Source organism: Anolis carolinensis, chromosome 2 (assembly GCF_035594765.1).
Source record: "Anolis carolinensis isolate JA03-04 chromosome 2, rAnoCar3.1.pri, whole genome shotgun sequence".
Lineage (NCBI taxonomy): Eukaryota > Metazoa > Chordata > Lepidosauria > Squamata > Dactyloidae > Anolis > Anolis carolinensis.
The window spans coordinates 117,549,926-117,570,906 of NC_085842.1; the positions used below are offsets into that span (position 1 = coordinate 117,549,926).

General features: G+C 39.1%; 1 protein-coding gene and 1 long non-coding RNA gene across 12 annotated transcripts in view; one reads left to right on the forward strand and one right to left on the reverse strand.

Annotated features, from left to right (window-relative positions):
- The window catches only part of ablim3 (actin binding LIM protein family member 3), a 185,123-nt gene that overhangs the window by 33,505 nt on the left and 130,637 nt on the right, over positions 1-20,981 (forward strand). The gene's annotated exons all lie outside the window — the stretch shown is intronic.
- LOC134296200 (uncharacterized) lies at positions 4,234-10,477 on the reverse strand. Its single transcript, XR_010002813.1, has 2 exons — positions 10,100-10,477; positions 4,234-6,911 (listed from the first exon to the last, which is right to left on the reverse strand). It is a non-coding gene; the product is annotated as an uncharacterized LOC134296200 (long non-coding RNA).

The window sequence follows — 20,981 nt, forward strand, 5'->3', positions numbered from 1 at the left end:
GTTGGCTGCCAACTGGCTAGTAAGAGAGTGTGTTCCTTGTCTTCTTGTGACCTTGTTTGAGGCCAAATTAGAAGTGATATTAATTGTGCATTAACAACAAAGGTGTCATTTAAAAAGTCAATCGCTACTATGGAGATGAAGTGGCAAACAGAGCAGATGTGTTTTTCTCACTGTTATCTGTGCTGGCCCAGGTTATTGGGAGCTTCCTTCAGCAACAACTAGAGCGCTGCACAATTTCCACACCATTATATAAACATTTGTTGGTATCAGCTGCTTTCAAGCACCCAAATTAGGATGAACCTAGTTAGGGGTTTTCTTGGCAAGTTTTATCCAGAGATTTGTCTCTGGCTTGTTCTAACTTTAGAGACCATCACTTTCTCAAGGTCACCCATGGCTCATCCATGATTTTTTTTGTGTGTCAGGAGCAATTTGAGTCGCTTCTGGAGTGAGAGAATTGGCCGTCTGCAAGGACGTTGCCCAGGGGACGCCTGGATGTTTTGATGTTTTTACCATCCTTGTGGGAGGCTTCTCTCATGTCCCCGCATGGAGCTGGAGCTGATAGAGGGAGCTCATCCGCACTCTCGCCAGGTGGGATTCGAACCTGGCAGCTTTCAGGTCAGCAACCCAACCTTCAAGTCACTTAGTCCACTACGCCATCTGGGGGCTCCATGACTGAGCCATGGACACCGTTTTCACTGTTATTATTCACCTAAAGTTCACCCCCAAATTATGGAAACCCTATCCTTGGGTTTTCTTAGCAAGATTTATTCAGAGTAGGCATGTTGTTACTTTCCCCTTAGATGAGAGTCTGTGATGTGCCCAAGATCCATGACTGATCAAGGAACTGAACTCTGCTTTCCTGGATTTCTTGTCCAGTTTTCAAGTTGCTATACCACATTTCCACTGTGTTCAATGGGACCTTCTTTTCAAGAAGCATATTTCAGATAGTGGTTTCATCTCTTAGACAATTGCACACTTTGGCCTTTCTCAAAATCCAATCTGTGATGTTCCACACGTGGAATTGCTCATCCCATAGGAAATGGATGACTGAAATAAATATGTATGGAAATCACTGCATTCTGTTCTCAGCATCTGGGTTAAAGAAACCAGTTTCTAGAAGTTTCTATCCTTTGTCCTCCCTGTTGCGAAGGAGAGAGTGGTCTGGAAAAAGCCAACTTGGCCAGGTTTGTTGCTGACTGACTGCTAATTGTTGCTAATGAGTAGGAGATTGAGAACTTGGCTGTCAGAGGCTGCTGGAGATGGAATGTCACTTCGTCTGGAGAAGAATGCTCTTCAGTAGCTTGTTTTCAACGGTGGTTTGGTGGGAGGGGTAGCTGACCTCAGAGTGGACTACTTTAACCGCATGAATGGATTTGTTATCAGAGAATGCCTCTATTCTTATACCTAGCATACTCTCTGAGCCCATGCTTAGTGCTGATTGTACTGCATAGAGCACAGAGTGTTAAGAGGATCTCCTGTACTTACTGTACACAGATGGATTTATTTGTGCCTACATTGTGGAGGCCGGGATGATGGGGGTGGGGAGAATGGGTGAGAAGACAAAGCTATTCTGCAAAGAAGATGAAATCCCTGGAACACACGTTGCTCCCCACCCCCACTCCAAATGGCTGGCCGACCTGTATAGAGAGAACTGTGCATCACTTCCAGCATGGCAGTGAGGCTTGACCAAATTGGCACTCCACGGAAGAACCTGCTAGTTAGCATGACTCCTTGACAGCAATGAAAGCTAGGGTGAACCCATTTATTCTTGCTGCTCCTGCCACTGCCTCCTTGCATGCTGACTGCCTTTTTTCCTTTGAAGATTGACTCTACAGGGTTTGCAGAAAAGGAGGAGAAGCAGAATTGGGTGAATGGTGAGAAGGAGAAAGGGAGGTATCACGACATCTTTGCTTAAACATTTCTTCCGACATGCTTCAGTCTATTGGACCTGGCAGATTCTGCCACTTGGTTGGCTGGTTTGTATGGCAGCACTAATGTTGTCTAAGAGGGTTTTCTTGGTTACTAAAGGCTTAACTACATTTGATGCTACATGCATCTGAGAAAGCAACTATGCTGAATACCATTGTGCTTAACAATTCACTATGTTAAATTTAGATAAGTGGACATGTGCTCTTTTCACTGTGTTATGCAGCTCGTAGGGTTCTTTTACACAAGGATCAATTCTTGTGTGGAAGTTAGTTTGATATAGAAGTTGAATTATCTCCTATTGTTAGACAATCAGAGAATGCACAAGTGAAGTGTGCATCTATAAAGTTTACTGTGTATGTGTACATGTTGAGAAGTCCCAGTTGGCTTTAGCTTTTTAATGTGTGTACGTTTATAATAATAAGGGACACTATTAATTAGAAATAACTTGAAGGCACACAAGAACAATGTAGCAGGTTACTAATAGCCTGGAAGCAGAGGAAAATCTGAAAATATGACACAGAAATGCAGAAAGACAATTCATGTTACAGAATTATAGCACAACAATTCCACTTTCACTGCCATGCCTGGATCCTCTGGAATGCTGAAGTATATGAGACATGAAAGCTTTCTGGTTGACACTTCTAAATACCACTCCCTAAACTGAAAAAACCTGGGTTTCCACAGGATGGGGTCATAGTGCTATAATTGTATAGAGGAGAAGGGACTCTAGTCAAACTGATACAAGTCCATAGCTGTCAGTGACTCTCCAGACTACCAGACAATTGATCATTCCCCCACACTCCCTATCTGATACTTTTAAGGGCCCTTCCAGACAGGCCCTATATCCCAGGATCTGATCCCAGGTTTTCTGCTTTAAACTGCATTATATGAGTCCGCACTGCCAGATAATCTAGGATAAACAGAAAACCTGGGATCAGATCTTGGGATATAAGTGCTGTCTGAAAGGGCCCTCACTGTATACAACAAATGTTGAACCAGAACCCTTCTATAAGTGAAGACCATATTGTGCATCTGAACAATAAATACTATATAAGGTCAATGTTAGAAATGCCTCCCTGCATGTAAGAGTTTTTAATTACTGCTGGCAACTCCGTTGTCAGTGAGGCAGGGAATCCACTCCAGGCTGTAATCAGAACTTTAAGAGAGTCATCCAAAATAAGGAATACCATTCCTCAAACAGTTTCAGCACCTTGGATAGCTCCTGATAGTTCCAACTAAACCTGGAGTGGATTTATTGCTTTAGGGCGGTTCCACACATCCCTTTAACCCAGGAGCAATCGCGTTTTAAAAACACTATTGCGCCTGGATTGAAGTCCGCACACATCCCAGAAAGCGCATGCTTTTCTGGGGGGGGGGGGGGGGGTCCACATGCCGTCATGGAAAATTCTGGGAGGAAAGAGAGACACTCATATCCCTTCCCCAAAACCCCTTAGAACTTACCCGGCTGCTATTAAACTGCTGCTGGAGCTCACATGGAGCATAGAAATGATACACAAGGAGAAGGGAAGGGCAGGAGCTATTTTTCTCCTCCCCCCTTCTCCTGGTGTGCCATTTCTACACGCCAGGAGAGTTCTGGCAGCAGTTTAATGGCAGCCGGGTAAGTTATTTTACTTTCCTCCCATTTTTAGGGAGTTTGGGGGAAGGGGTTAGAGCCCTCTTGCATTTTCCAGGCTGATTAGCCCAGAAAACGTGAGGCTGCTATGCAGATGGCACTCTCAGAAGTCCCACAACTTCTGAGGAGGCAGTCCAGACAGTGGCCATACTGGATTCGACCCAGGTCTTTCCAGTATCAAATTAATTCAGCACAAAGCAGGATATTCCTGCTTTGTGCCGAATGCATTCGATTTTATGTGAGGTGTCATTTGGATACCCCACATGAAAACACAGGAGCTCTCACTTTTAAGGGGCTGTCTGGATGCGCTCTGACTATCATCAGAATCAGTAGCAGCTGATGATCTTTGACCTCCTTCTACTGAAGAAGCTTCCTTGATTCTGTTAATTTGTTAGGAGGTTCATTATAGGATTTGCAAGAAACTTAAGATATAGACATTAAATTACAGAAAATTAGTATATCTGAATACTCAGAAGGCACAAGATTCCATTTGATCTCAGAAGCTATATAGGGTCAGGTCTGGATAGTATATGGATTTTGGACTAGCAAATAATGCTATATTTCAAAGGAAGGCAGTGGCAAACCAAATGTGAATATTCCTTGCCTAAGAAAATGCTATGAAATCTATGGGGTCACCATAAATCAGCAGGTGAATTGAAGACATACACGTACAGAGTCTGAGTATGTTTTTAATGCTTCTTAGGAAAAATTTACATTTCAAGGAAAAGACTGCATAGGCATGTATCTAGAATGCCTTAGTTCTCTTAGTGCAAGAGATTAAAAGAGAGGAACTGGTAGTCTCCTTTAGCTTTTAACATGCTGTGATTGGATTTTACATTCATGTGTGGATTCTTCAGCAAATTCCATCTGCAAGGAGCAAACAGTTACATCCTTATGCAGCTGATCCCTTTATGAACTGTGGTCATAGAGTTCTGTATTAGAATGTGTTTGCTTCTGAAAAATCTCAGTCTGTCTTCCACCATCAGCATGTGGTGCATGTCTCTTTCATGCTGACAATTCCCAGGCTATTTCTCTGGAATGTACACTAATTCCTACTTTTTTCTGGTTTTTGTTGTTGGTCTCATTTCTGTTCATTAAAGTTGTTCAGATAGCTCATTCCACAGCTATTATTGAGCAATAACACTTTTCCCCAGGAGTTTTTCCAGAGCTCATACTTTGCTGTCTGAGTGCTCTCTTGGGTCTTCTCCCAGGCAACCAACCATTCTGCCACTGCAGTTGTCTCCTCCTCCTCAGTTTTTCTCCAAGAGTCATGCATCATGTCCAGGGGCTGAAATATACAGGCAGTTGGTGTTTCGGTTCAAGTGACTGCTCTCATCCTTGGTATTTAACTTTTACAAGGACAGCTCAGTATGAGGACAACATCCCCATTGAGTGTTGAGCATTTTGTATGTGATAAACAGCCCAAGCAGAGTGATACTTTCTGTTCCAGGTAATAGGTATCAGTTCCTGTTTACTAACTTGAATGTTTGTAGGTTCGCATGTTTGTGTGTGAGAGAGAAGGGAAAGGTTATGTCCATCTAATTACATTTATTGCTTTTAGAAAAAAATACAGAACTGCTCTGGGGAGCAAGAATGAGTAAACCATAGAGTTAGAAGAGACCACAGTGACAGTCTAGTCCAACCCATTCTACCATGCAGGAATTCACAATCAAAGCACCTATGACAGATATCTACCCTCTTGTTTAACAACTTCCAGATAAGGAAAACTCTTAAGACCAATCCAAGGCAGGATATTCCATTGTTGAACAGCTCTTGCCACCAGGACATTCTTTCTCATCTTTAAGTGGAATCTCTTTTTCTGTAATTTGAGTTAATTACTCTCAGTCCTAGTCCTTCAAGCATCAGAAAACAAGCTTGGTCCATCCTCAATATGACATCCTTTCAAATATTTAAACATGGCTATTATGTCATGTCTTAACCTTCTTTTCTCCAAATTAAACATATCCTTCAACCTAAGCTGTTTGTCATAGAGCATGGTTTCCAGACCTTTTTGCATTTTAATTACTCTCCTCTGTTTATAGCAAACTATGCTTTAAATTAGACCCATTTCATTTCATCAGGTAGAATTCTCTTTTCTATAGATTTTAATTAGCTTTCTGTGCTAATCTACTAAGAGACTCAGTTTGCAGAAACCCTTTTCCATACATTTAGGTCATTTTTACTAGACCTATCCACACAGATTTCATTTTGCCTCACTCACCCTTATTTTACCAAGCTTCGTTTGATAAGGAATGAAATTTTGCAACTTGTTAGCATTCCCATTTTGAGCAAACAATATACACAATCTTTCTCGAACCATCATCTAAATTCAAGCATTTTCTCTAAAGAAGTAAATGCATTATTCAGCTTCACTATAAAAAGAAGAAAATTTTTAAAAAGTAGAGTGTTATGTCACTTTAAAACTAATGGTCTGGGTCTTGCAATCCACTGGTTCAGATGCACTGAAGGGATTCTTAAATGTACCTTATAATTTATCCCATTTCTAATCTTCTTCCGCCATTTACTATTCCTCCTACATTCAGCAATGGTTAAAATATATTCCAAAATTACAATAGGATGTTTGGGCTGATCATTTCATTCTCCAGAGTTTCACAATTACAAAGACACCTTCTCTGATTTCTGTAGATTTTTCTATTTGGACCTTAGGATAGCGGGTTTTTTGAGGCAGTATTTTTATTGATCCTAGTTTGATTGCAACTGGATTGTTTTCTTCCAGCCTTGTTCAGTCTGGCAGCCCTTTGGCAGGGAAGTACTTTCTCAGGGAGCTGTTTTCTCCACTTCAAGGAGATGGGAGTGTTTTCCAGCCCTCACTTGTGGTGGCAATGAAGACAAAGTTTTAAATTCACAGAAGGTTCCAAATATCAATATTTTATCTATGACTCCTTCCCAAGATGACCGCACTGTTGACAGTTCCCTCTGTTGACATTCTGTCACATCTTTGTATGTGTGTAATACGCAGAAGGAGCTTAATGTTACTGTTGTTATTGTGTGCCTTCAGGTCATTTCCAACATATGCTGACCCTAAGCTGAACTTCTCACAGGGTTTTCTAGGGCTTACCCAAAGTCATCCAGTGGGTTTTCATGGCTGAACGGGATTTGAACCCCAGTCTCCAGAGTTGCAGTCCAACGTTCAAACCTCTACACCACACTAGCTCTCTGGAACAAATGTACTCCCTCCAATCTCTCTCTTATTTCTCATAGCTTTGCTCACCTCGGCTGTAATCCAGTTGCCATGGTGATCGGTCCTGTCTGGCATCCACATTGTTTGTTTTTATGAGGCAGTGCCCAGGATTTGCCATTTCTTCGGCATAGGTTTCGTAAGGGTGTGCTGAGGGCAGGAGAGGGGGAAGCTATAATGAGTGATGGTATCAGTGAATATTTACATTAGGGGGCAAGGGAGAGGTTGACTCTCTGTATCTGGGATTGCTCCTTAATAGAGTGCCTAGTGATTTCTTATTCTCTATGAACAGTGTTATAAATTCACTCCAATATTTATGGGGCTTCCCTGCTCACGTTCTAGTGCCCTTTACTTTTCAGAGCCAAATGTCTCTCTCTTTACCCTGGGATTATATGCAGCTCTTTCATTCTTATCCTGCAAAATGAACACATGCCCCAAAAGAATAAGACATGCATTGGAAAAACTATACATATATAATTCTGAAGTTAAGCCTGAGGTTCTTGTTCAAGTTCAAACAGATCACTTCATTTTCCAAATCATGAATCATATCTGCATTGCTGAAATATTTTAATATACGATAGAGATCATAATCTTGGTGCTTAGAAACGTGAATTACTGGATAAAAAGAAGTGAGGAAGTAATTTGCAGCACCTTTAAGAGTATTCGTTTATTATGAGTTTTCATAAATTACAACCCAATTTGTCAGATGTACTGATTTAAGGCAACATTGAAATGTCATGTATATAGATACAATTTCATAGTTGTGTGGGGGTGTGGATTCAAAAATGATAAATATGTTTTTAATATTTGTCATAAACCTTCAAAGACCTTTGTTCATCATAAACTTTGTGGCATCTGTAAGCTACTGGTCTGTTGGGGTTTCTTGTCAGTAACAATATGATCCTGGATCAAATAATAAAAGCAAATACTTAGAAAAGCATATTAAAAACTACATTCAGAAACTATTTAATGTATAACTTTCAGAATAAAAACATGAAAATATTAAAATATTTTGTTTGTTAAAATATTTCCACAGTTGGAAAAAATCCAGTGTTTGATACATTTTCCTCAATATTCTTCCTCAATCTTATGCACAGCGATTCAATAGTAAGTCCCACTGAGTTTATCTGGATTTATTGCTAGGGAGGAGGTAAGTATAGAATTGCAGATGCATTGTATGAACAAAATGTGTGGTCATAGTATGTCAAGTGGAAATAAATCATTATTAAGTGGCTTTGGCTACAAATCTGGCAAACATTTACATGTTCTATGGGTCCACTCAAATGAATGGAATTTTATTCAGGGAGTGTGATCTTATTAAGAGCTTCTAGCACTTTGTACCATTTTTGTTTGGCAAAGATTCTTATGCACTTGGCTCACAAAAATACAAAAAGGTCTCTTCAGATTACAGTCATTCATATCTGTTGGGTTTGGTGGGCTTGATCCCTGGAGACATTTTGTTCAGCTCCCAAGCAATTTCTAATTACTGTTTTATGGTGACAACATTGTTTGTTCAAAACTTGTTGTGATCTACATAGCAGTGACTGCTACTTAAGCTGCAAAAAAAAAATAAAAATCTGTATTCACCCTGAAAACAGTGCTGACAGTCTTCACAACAACCTCTAGCTAGAATCTGGATCTTTTAGCCCTTAACTAGACCTTGCTGCCCATTAAGCAAAATTGAGGGATAATGTGGAATTGCAAAAAAGGCCAGGCTGACCTCAGAGTTTGCAAACATGCAGACAGATGAATTCGACTCAATTTGGCTCAATCCATTGTCAACATGAGCAATAACACCATCACCCTTCCCCTGCTCTGATCAGTACAGGGAAGGATCTTTCTTGTATCACTGCAAAGAGTGGCAGTTGGCAACATGAGGATGAGGGGACAGGCCAGCAGATTCAATGTGATGTTGGGCCAGCTGGATTGGCTGAACAAATGAGGCATCACAGAGCATTTGGACTGATGTGTATGACCACCATTATGGTTAATTTGGAGCCAGATTAAGTGTCCAGTGTAGATGCAGCCTTGATTCTGCACCAATGAAAATGCAATGGAAAATTAGAATGGATCATGTATTAGGAATCAATAATGGTCCCACAGCTTGAAAGGACTGCTTTTTTCTGACTGTAGCTCCCATAAACCCCTAGGCAGGATGGCCAATCGAATTCTGGGGGTTGTAGATCAAAACAGTAACATGCTCAGGTTCCATCAAATTATGCTTTCTGTCTGTATCTCTTGATTCTCAAGAAAGCATGAGGCAAGTGAAGAAGTATCCTGGTAGAAACAGCCATTCATTTATTGTATCTTACTGTCACAAGAAGTCTTTTGTGCACATGCCAAGCATTGCCTGCAATATATCCAGGTTATGTCATTTCACTACATCGTGCAGGAGGCCCTTCCTCCTCTATCCAGACTGGCCCACAATGTCAGAAAAGTCTCCAGGAAACATTTGAGGTGCTTGGCTGCAGCAGTGATGCACTGTGATTTCACAAAATGTTCAATTTAACTCAACAATATAAAGAAAGGATATAGAGATCCCAGAACCCACCAGATCATGCCAGATTCTGTCAGTCTCAAATCCTCAAAAGATTCCAAAGACAATGTGAAAGTTTTGAAGATTTCAGGATGAAAAATCTTCATCTTTTAAGGCTTTTCAACTCTGTGGATGATCCAGAATTTAGCACCACATTTGTCATAGTGCAGCAGTATATGTTCTGCACTAGAACTGTTGCTTGTTTTGTAGCTCAGATTGCATGGTCTGGTTGCATATCAGATGTTAGGTTGATCAAAGACACGGCACACAAGTCATATAAGGCCAATTATACATCTTGTGTATAACAGACCATTGGATTTGGGTGGACTCTTCATTCATGGTACAAAGTATAATTACGTAATAGGACCTGAGAAGGTGATATTACTAGTAAATCCTGGCTGATTATGTAGCAAGATCACACCAGCCTCTCTCCACTATTGCTGTTAATCTTCTGTAAATATGTTTTTAATGAGGTACTTGTAGCTGGAATATACAGTCACTGTAGCGGCAAGAGCTGTCTCCTTAGATTTAGCAATTTCCCACCACATACTGGCAGACATTAATTTAAAGCTGTATAATACCTTATCAAAGCCCCATTAAACAACAGCGTGGTTTACTTGCTTTTCTCTACTGTGCACGCCAGCTCTTTGAGAAATCCACATAAGAATGGTAGCAATTCCAAATAGTTAAGCTCAGGTAGCCAGGCAAGGGAAATTAAACAAATAATAAAAAAAGGAAATAGTTCTTTTGACCACACAAAAATCTCATTACTATGTATTTATGTCTTATATGTATATCTTACCCTTCCTCCAGTGAGTTCAGGGCAGTATACATCACCCTGTCTTCATTCTCCTCCTTTGCATGTCACAACAGTTCTCGAGCTTAGAAGCATTCTTCTTTTGGACAATGATTCTCAAAGTCCCAGATTCTGTAATCCAGAGAGAGGGGAGATCTCTTTAAGATCTGAACAATCTTGTGAGGGAAGCTAGTCCAAAAAAAAAATACCCAAGGACATCCTGTGAGTTTCATAGCTGAATCCACTTTTCCAAAGTTTTAGTATGTAGTCAAGAAAGAATGAGAAAGCAGGTTTGTTTTCCTGTTAAAATCAGCAAAAATAGTACATATCTGGCTGTGCAGAAAAGTGCATCCTTGGGGTGGTCATCACTTGGAATAATGGATGTGTATGTGTCTGTCTTTCTGCACTGAATTGTTTCAAGTAACTATTCGTTATTTCTTAGGGGGAAGTAAATCTGGCCAATCAGTGGTTATTACTCCAGTTAAAATGGGCCTACATGGTATGGATGTGCGCTGACCATATAATCCAGTTTGCTCCTGAATTCAGTAGTTTGGTAAAAAGGCCGTCAGACAGATTCTGCTTAGTTTGGCCTATGCCCAAATCTGAAGCTTTGTTGAAAATTCAAATGTGCAGACATTCTATTGATTATCACTGAAAATCAACATTAGTTATATTTCCCTTTCTTTGTAAGGCAAAGTCATTCTGTAATAAGGGACCAATAGTTGCATAGGCTTTTTGTTTGTTTGTTTGTTCGAACATGCAGGGGTTTTGTCTGCATTTAAAAAGAAAATCACATACATCATTAATCATGGGCTATGACAATGTTCTATGGAATTGTGGGATTTGTAGCTGAGGAAAGGGTCTTAAAAATCCTCAGCCAGAGAGCTCTTTTGGTGATTCTGAACAGAACACAAACTCCTGGATTTCATAAGATTCAGCCCCAGCAATTAAAGCGGAATCAGTGTTGTAACTGTGCAATGTGAATGGGTTCCTAGTCAAGAAATCTACAAAATTTCTAGATAGATGCAGGTAATTTAGATTTGGGGAAAGAGACATAAAGCTTAGACTTGTCCATAAGCAAGAAACCATACATATGCAAAATTCAGTGACAATTTTTGTGGGATTAACTTTTGTGGATTTGATTGTGTGCAGATGTAATACATTATCTCTAGGAATTTCTAGGGCTCCTTCTACACTGCCAGATAATCCAGGTTATTAAAGCAGAAAATCCACATTATCTGATTTGAACTGGATTATTTTAATCTACACTGCCATATAATCCAGTTCAAAGCAGATAATGTGGGTTTTATACAGCTGTGTAGAAGGAGCCTAGGTCCTCCTGAACAATTCTATAGTCAACCTCTGGTGGAAGTCGATCATAGAATTTCCTTGGAAAAACTTGAGATTCCTAGAGAGGTGATCCCTCGAGTAAAAAAATAGCATTTTAATGTGTGTTTTCCCACTTTTGTAGAGATTCTGTTCCCACTAACTCCAGTGAAGGCGGAGGGTCTGCTATATAATACAGTAGCTTCAGAAGATAGGGAGTTTTCTGTTCCTTTTCCATCCATATCACATATAGTGCGATGGAATTGGGGTAGATCATACATGTCAAGCGTGCAGTGGGGAAAACTGAAAGGTATGAATGTCCAGCATTTTCCAAGTAACTTTCAGTGATTGAATTTTCCAGGTTGGACTGACAGTGTATGCGCATGCATGTGCAAACACATACACACACAAACTTTTAATATTCTTGTCTCTGAGACAACTACCAAGAAGTACTGATAATCAAATCCGTCCTGTAATATGCAACCGCAATATTTTCCCCAACAGAATTTGGCTGGAAAGTTCTAATAAAGCTTTCATTGTGATTAGAATCTATCGTTGCCAGTTCCAAAACTGCAATCCTTTCTCTTTTCCCTCTCCACACCTGGTTTCTTTAAAATAGAGCAATATGTCAAGTGATGGAGACACACCATTTATATCTAAATTCAAATTGCTAATGAACATTAAGAGATGTAAAGTCAGATTTGAAAATTTCAACAAAGTGTCACTTAAATGAAGACATCCCTGAATCTGTCCAAATAAGTCTAATTCAAGATTTGTCCAAAACTGAAGCAACTCCCTACTGTGTACTATTCATGCCAAATGCAAAAAATATCCATTCCCCACTCAAAATAGTCATGAATGTTTAATCTATATTAATAACATTTTTGGGAAGATGAAGTATAATAAAACTAATTGTGAGTGCTTCTAAAATGCCAGACTTTTGAAAAGTTTAATTATAAATTATTGAAATGCTGGCCAGTCCTATTTGGATTCTTGCCGCCTTTCACCCTTTGCCCATTCCTTATTGCAATCAGAAATGGTCCCCTTGACAAAGCCCAAACCCAAAATGCAATGATCAGCAGAGCTATTGTGGAAGCAGCAAATGACCTATGCCGTGTAAGCAGGACACAATGTGAAAAGTACATTAAGCATGCTGCATGGAGACAGTGAGGAACAATTAATTTAGAAACTACTTGGCAAAGATATGTCAGCGCTGGCACACTCCTAATCGTGCTAATTTTTTATAGCAGATGGTTAATATAGCTACTTTTTGCATACTCCATTTGCCATTTGGTGTCTGCAAACAAAAGCTGTAACAATATCAAAGAGATGTAAGTGTATAAGTTCTGTTCGGGTACTTAGATTCTGGTGATAATAAATGCACAACAAAGGGGGCCATCTAGTTTCTTGAACCACACCTTTGCCCATTTCTCTGTCTTCTACAAATGGAGGCCAATTTAATAACGTTTATTATTGTTATTATTATTATTATTATTTCACAATTAATTAAAAGTAGAAAAACCCACAAACAAATATAAACTTTTAAAAGACCCCATAATATCCCAACTCATAATTTACCTTCATCCCTAGCAACACAGACTAACAGCTACCATCTGCCCCCTTATAAAATAGAATAAAATAAAGTGAAACATGAAATAATAAGAATTATTAAACCCCCACCCATTAAAAACACATCATACTTTTTCTTTCCTCAAGCAAAAGCAACTATTAAACTATTATATATACTTGTTCTATTTAATTGCATTTCAACTTTTGCTACATATAAACTCATATATTTAAAATTAATCCATGACCACAAGTAATATTCATATCAAAAATGTATTCACATTAGAATTTGAATTCTAATTCTTATATATTTTTTGTAAATTGATCTCTTGATTATTACCTTAATATCACCCCTTTTAAATTTAAATTTAAATTAATCACATCTTATATTATTCTCCCCTTTTTCCTATTAATCTAATCTTACTGTATTCCAACATTTTAAAATATAATACCATGTTATATTTCCTCTTCATTTAAAATATTCCAACTGCCCACAGGTGATTTTAATGCATGCAGTTTAAACATTTTGTCTAAAGTTCAATTCTTCTAATTTCATCTTTATATTTCATTTTCCTTTTACTCATTTCATCAATCCACCCCCTTCCAGAAAGAAATAAGTCATTGTTTTATTTTAATCCTTCCAGAGTTCGCCATTCATTTATCCCTGTCCTATCTCAGTATTTTTCTTGTAAGTCAAGCCATTCTACAATAATAATATGTCCATTTAATTTTAAGACGCTTTTTCACTTGAAACTAACAAGGTCCATGCAGGCTTCCTCTATGCAACATATCCCTCTTGGATCAGTGTTGTCTGTCTTTTTAAGTAAAACTTGAAAACTTGAACACCTTCCCTCAAATGTTATATGGGATTCTTTGTTTTTCCTTGTTTGGAAGATAAATGTATATATCCATTTGTCTGCTACAATTTCATTATGTACACAGTCGGCTTACTGAAGTCTGTTTTTGTTCCCTCTAGTTCATTTGCTGTCTCTTCTATATGAGCTGGTAATCCTTGATCTATCTGCTGTGTTATATATCTTTTTTTTCCTTTACAATCTCCTGTTGTTGTTCTCTTTTTGTGATTTGTTTTGTGATTGTTATAATAATAATAATAATTTTATTTCTATACCCTGCCCCATCTCCCCGAGGGGACTTGGGGCGGCTTACATGGGGCCAAGCCCAGGAAACAAACAATATAAAATTCAACAGTAAAAACAAATCATAATATTGTTGTTAACATTTGTTTAGCTTCAAATATTGTATCTTTTAAGATCCTGCTTGATTTTTAATTCTGTTTGAGAAAGCTTTTTTTAAAAAAAAAAATTCCAATAACATTTGCAGGATGTGTAACTGTGAAATCTTTGGGCAATAAAAGCAAAAACTAGAAGGAGTTAATTACATCTTTTCTAGCAAACTGAGAACATAAATTAGTTACTATTGCAACATCTCGGTCCTCCACAAATTGTGGACATTTTTTTCCAGCAGCAGATTTCATAAATTGTTCACTTGTTGCAGATGATTAATTACAATCTTTATGGTTCAGAGTACTTTTGCTTTGGGGGTTGTCTAGGAGTATTGCCCAATTTGTAAAACATTGTTTTCAACTTGGGGCTAGCTGGCCTTTGCCCCCCTTCGACCACCTAAACTAGAAGAGTCCCACTTTTGACATCAAAGGAAAAGGGAGAGGGAAGTCTTCTCCATCTAACAAGTAGACTCTTAAATCTTCTGGTTGAATTTAAACAGAGATAAGTGAAAAATAGAAAACTTGGCATCAATTTGAGGAAGTTCCAAATGATCACTCTTCATTTAGGTTAATTTATTTATTCTGGTGGATGGGCATTTTATCCTGGAGGTCTTCAGTTATGTAGCTAAGGCAAATTTCACAGGGGCTAAGATGGTGACCGGAGTCTCTGTCTTATCTGTGACTGCTACTCCTGTCAGAGCTCGCAGATCATGAAAGAAAAATATTGACTCATGGATTATTGTCCAACATATTTTGGTGAATGTTGCTACCGCACCAAACTACAAATTCCATGATTCCATGGTATAAAACTGCATTCTACACTGCAGATGCACTCCTAGATGTATAAGCCTGGTTTCCTTCTGAAGGAATTAATTTCACCCAAGAACATCTACAACAAATGACTCCAGCTAAAGTCCTTGGAGCATTGTAGGTATTTAATTTATTTTTGGACTTAGCCCCGTTGATGATGGATGAGCAGATATCTAAAAATTAAATAAATGAAGCTTTATATCAGAAATTCTTTTGAATGCTTCTGTTTCTTTTTTAATAGGATAATAATGATGCCATGATAATAGTATATTGCTCAGGAAAAACCTTAATATATTTACTAAGGATTAAACTCTGCAAGTGACATTAATCACCTGCATCATTGCTAAGCCTCTTTATTTCACAATGGGGTTGGGTTTTGAAGGGTTTTTTTTTTTGGAGGGGTGAATAATCAATTGATATTGGAAAAAGAGCCTTCCTAAATTAAATTAAATGCTCATTTCATTTGCTTAAAGCATTACCAGATTTTCTTGCCCATTTCTGCCTTGCCCCAAGCAAATGTCTGTGTATATGCTGACTTAACTGTTTATCAGACAACTAAAAACCAACAATGTCTCATGCCAAGAAAGAACAGCACCATAACAGAAACAATTTCAGAACCCTGTAATACAATTTCTATTTGTTCAGCCAAGGGTGTTAATCTTTCTTCTATATTTAGAATAATGTTTAATAGCCCTGTTAGGGAGCATATTAGTTTCATCGTATTGGCAAAAGTTTAAAAGATTCAAACAAGCACCCTGTGCACATTTCTAAGGAGAGCAATCTCACTAAAGCAACTGTTTTTCTTCTTGTGGCTTTTATTCTTCTTACAATGGAAAGAAAGAATCAAGTCCCATTTAAGATGAATGTATCATTTGGGTAAGCTGCATGTCTGAGACACGTTTTACCAGATTCCTTTCATACCCTGGGATTTTGAAATGAAAGGTGTAGCCATATTGTTTCCATAAGCACTTTAAAAACATACACAGAGTTCAGTGGGATGATCAGTGTCATTCTAACAGTGTGATTGACATTTTCACAGATGCCATTGCCTTCCCCTGAGGCAGAGATTGTCACTTGCCCAAGGCCACCCAGTGGATTTCCATGGATGAGCCAGGATTTGTTCTGGTCTCCCTCAGTCCTAATCCAACACTCAAACAACTACACCACAGGGATTTTCTCTTTATAGAGTGGGATGACCCATTGAACCTGTCACATTAAAAAAGTCATAATGTACTTTCCTCTTTGTTCACATATGAACTGCAAAGTCTAGTCCAATTCCCCCATTAAGTTGGCTTTGTAAAAATAAAATAAAATCAAGAAATTATGAGACAGCACACATGCTGAGTGAGGCTAAAGGAAAATGGCTTCTTGTGTAAATGTCTTCCCTGTATTTTGCAGAGGCATGAATTATTTTTCTCATTATGGTAAAAGAAAAGATGGAAACATACAAAATGGGCATGGAAGGCAATTGCTCCTGTCACATCTTAACCTGAAAGAGAGAGGCCTATGTTCCAGTCAATAGAAATGGATGCACAATTGAAGAGAACTTCTCTTGTTACTTATTCCATTTCTCTGAATGGCATAACAATTGAAATGTTCAGCCTAAAATGTCTCTAAAATGTTTCAAACTACATTATATGGCAGTGTGGATAGGGTCTGAACTCTGCATAACAGGCACAGGAAACAAATATGCACATCTATTCTGTTCTCACCCCTTTAGCTCCTTGGCAGGCTGAGAATCTGAGATGTGGTCAGAAGTATTGTTCAAGGAGAATAGAAGGGGTGGATGGGAAATGCCAATGAACACTTTCCTCCCTGGTATCCTTGCCATAACAAACAAGTGAAATAAATAATTCAAAGAGGTTGCCGATATTACAAGGCAAACATGACTTCTGAAATGCAGCCTAGAGTTATAGACCTGGCAGTAACACAATTTCCATGTGCCTCATAACTTAGCATATATCAAAAGAGCAATCAAGAAATTATGAGACAGCACACATGCTGAGTGAGGCTAAAGGAAAATGGCTTCTTGTGTAAATGTCCTCCCTGTATTTTGCAGAGGCATGAATTATTTTTCTCATTATGGTAAAAGAAAAGATGGAAACATACAAGATGGGCATGGAAGGCAATTGCTCCTGTCACATCTTAACCTGAAAGAGAGAGGCCTATGTTCCAGTCAATAGAAATGGATGCACAATTGAAGAGAAACGGACAGATTGTTTTCATTTGAACTGTCACTTATTGTTTCCTGGACTTGCATGCCAAAATACCAAGACTCTAACCTGTCTATGTGAATGCCAGGTACTCCGTTGTTCATAAACTGAGCCTAGAGAGGCATCTATGCTGTAGAATTAATGAGTTCAGCAGCACTTTTATTTCCATGAAATAATGGTATAGAATCCTGGAAGTTGTGGTTTTGCAAAGTCTTTAGCTTTCTATGCCAGAAAGTACTGATAACTCCCCAACTATCAATTCCAGGATTCTGTAGGTTTGAGTCATGCTAACACAAAGTCACCAGATAGACACCTACACCTTTGTGTAATGTCTTTTCTCACACACAAAGTGGCAGACACCATGTTGGCTCTGGCTGCTGTGCCATAGCTAGCCCTATCATTGTGAAGAATGAGATGGCCATTTCAGCAGCCAGATGTTGGGAGGTTTGGACCAGAAGCAAGGTGTTCAGGGTCCGAGCTATATGTGCAAATCATCTTCCAATCACAATGCCCAGAAACTATTCTGTTCCTCTCATGTGCATTAGAAGACGTTGATAGTATTTAATTTAAATGTTAGCTTTTGCATGAAACAACTGCACTTAAGTCACCTTAAATTGCTCTTTTAATAGTTTTATTCATATAACATGGTGGCCATGTTAGCTTGTTTCAGCATAACAGAAAATGGTGTGGGGGAATCTTTATGGCATGTTTAAGAGAAACAGCTTTGTTTTAAGGTAGATTGCACCTCTGTTGTGGATTGCAGTCTACTGCCACAGACACATGAAATACAATTTGTTCATTTATGTAGGATATCCCAGCTTGGATTTGGAGTCTTGGAGCATTGTTCCTCCATCCATCACAGATATTGAAGGCAGTTTTGCAGTTTGTGTATTGAAATAGAGGGGATACATTCTCCAGATTCTCTTTCTGTCCCCCTGTTTGTACAGTCCATCCCCTCCTTATTGTGACAGGGGCCCTGAATCACATGTAGCACCTATATAATGTCAAACGAATTATGGTTGATTACTCATTTTGAACTTTCATGGAATATCTGTGCTCTTGTGCAGCAGTTGTTAAAACCATTCTTCATTTTGTCTCAGCTAGTCAGTTTAAAGTTCAGTCTACGCTTCTATATACCATAGCAATCTATATTTATCACTCTTCCAAGAAGTTTATCCATGGAGATCTGCCTTCTGCATTATTATGACACAACCACCATATGTTTCAGCAAACATAACAGGGATGCGAAATGAATTGGAGAAAAGATTGAAACTGCAGTGCAAGCCAAGATGACAAAACTGCAGGCAGACACATTTGAATGTATCCAAGCAAAACAGACACAATTAAGATGATTTCTGTTCTCATTGAATTTAGCATTTTGACATGCATGCAAAGGACTTTCCTTGAACATGTTTGCGTTCTGTCCTTCCATATCCAGATTGACCTCCATCTGCAGATGTAGCTTTTGTCAGAAAGAGGCTGTTGTCCACTGTGCCTCTCTTCCCTCTGCTAGTGCTGCCTCATTCTTTACTTCCCAGTTCTTAATGTTTTGAACAAATGCCACCGGAGATAGTATGATAGCTGATTCTTGGCTGATCTTTATTCTAGTAAAGCTAACCCATTTTATCAGTTGATTTCATCATTTCTTTCCTACTCTTTACAAGAGGAGCATTTCAAACTAGACAATAAATTGTGATATAGATTATGCTCAAGACTGGCAAGTTACTTTCTAAAAATGGTCAATTCCTATCACTCATTAAACTGTTTTAGAAAGTGATCCCCTGATATTATTTAAACTGTACCTGGTTATGTTGCTTATTAACTATTGCATTGCTTTTTTTTTTTTACTTCAAGAAAACACACACCCTCAGCCTGCTAAGTGAATGTCATAAAATCTGAAAAATCCTTTCAAAAGATTGAAAATGTTTAAGTGCCCATCAATGCCCTTTATAAGTATCCAGAAAAAAGAGTAATTCCATCTGCAGTGTGATAAATAAATAAATAAATAAATAAATAACAGTAATTACGCCTGGGATGGAGTTAGTGTGGTGTAGTGGTTTGAGGGTTGGATTATGACTCTGGAAATCAGGCTAGATGTGTTTAGACTTGCAGTCCAACAACATCTGGAAGGCTACATATTTCCTACTTCCAGTAAAATGACTGCTCTCATTATGTTTAGAATGTTACTGTGTGAAAAATGAGTTAATTTTCTGCCCTTTGTAACTTGTTAATCCTTTGTCTGAATTGAGTTGGCCTATTCCTAATCCCAATAAGAATAGATCCATCGCATCATTTGCTTTGTAGTAAATTTCTGTGGAGAGCCAGCATGATGTAGTGGTTGGAACATTGAGCTATGGCTCTTGAATCTAGGGTTCAATTACCTGCTTGGCCATGGAAATCCAATAGGTGACTCTGTGTGAGCTATACACTCTCAGATCCGGAATATCCTTTGATAGGGAGCTTTAGTGTCACCATAAGTCTGAAATGTCTTGAAGGCATTCAACTACAATGTCAGCACCTATGGGAATTTCACTAAATATGACCACTCTTGTTAGGACTAGTGAATCTTGTTAGGAAAGGTGAGCCAAGAGAAGAGATGTCAAATGAAGTGCACAAATATATGAAGTAGCCCTCACATTACTTATTAGCACAGTTTCTATCGTGTTATCCCATCTTATCTTCAGAGAGCATGACTTTCTATTTCCCCATTTTACCATTTATTTATTTATTTTATTATTTATTACATCACTTCTACCCCGCCCTTCTCACCCATCAGGGGACTCAGGGCGGCTTACAGTATAACCATACACATTAAAAACAGTTTTCATCAAATTTAAAAATCCATCAAGATTAAAAATTACAATAAAATTAAGAATAGCCATTAAAATATACATAATTATACATTTAAATATACATTTAAGGCGCTTTCCATGTTCATGTGGGGTCTGTCAGTAGGTCATATATTCTTATCTCATTTTTGCTGCTACTCATGCTCAAATGCCTGGTCCCATAACCACGTTTTTGTCCTCTTTCGGAAAGACAGGAGGGAGGGAGCCTGCCTGACTTCAATGGGGAGGGCGTTCCATAGGCGGGGAGCCACCACTGAAAAGGCCCTGTCTCTCGTCCCCGCCAGCCGCACCTGTGAGGCTGATGGGACCGCGAGCAGGGCCTCATCTGACGATCTTAAGCTTCGAGGTGGGTCGTAGCGGGAGACACGTTCGGACAGATAAGCTGGGCCGGAACCGTTTAGAGCTTTATAGGCTAAAGCCAGCACCTTGAATTGTGCTCGGTAGCTAATTGGCAGCCAGTGGAGCTGGCGTAACAGAGGAGTAGTACGCTCCCTGTACGCCGCCCCAGTTATTAACCTGGCAGCCTCCCGTTGGACTAATTGAAGCTTCCGAACAGTCTTCAAAGGCAGCCCCACGTAGAGTGCGTTGCAGTAGTCTAAACGAGATGTAACAAGGGCGTGTACCACCGTGGCCAAGTCCGGCTTCCCAAGGTACGGTCGCAGCTGGCGCACAAGTTTTAATTGTGCGAAGGCTCCCCTAGCCACCGCTGAGACCTGGGGCTCCAGGCTCAACGATGAGTCCAGGATCACCCCCAGACTGCGCACCTGCGCCTTCAGGGGGAGTGTGACCCCATCCAGCACAGGCTGTAACCCAGTACCCTGTTCAGACTTCCGACTGACCAGGAGGACCTCTGTCTTGTCTGGATTCAATTTCAATTTGTT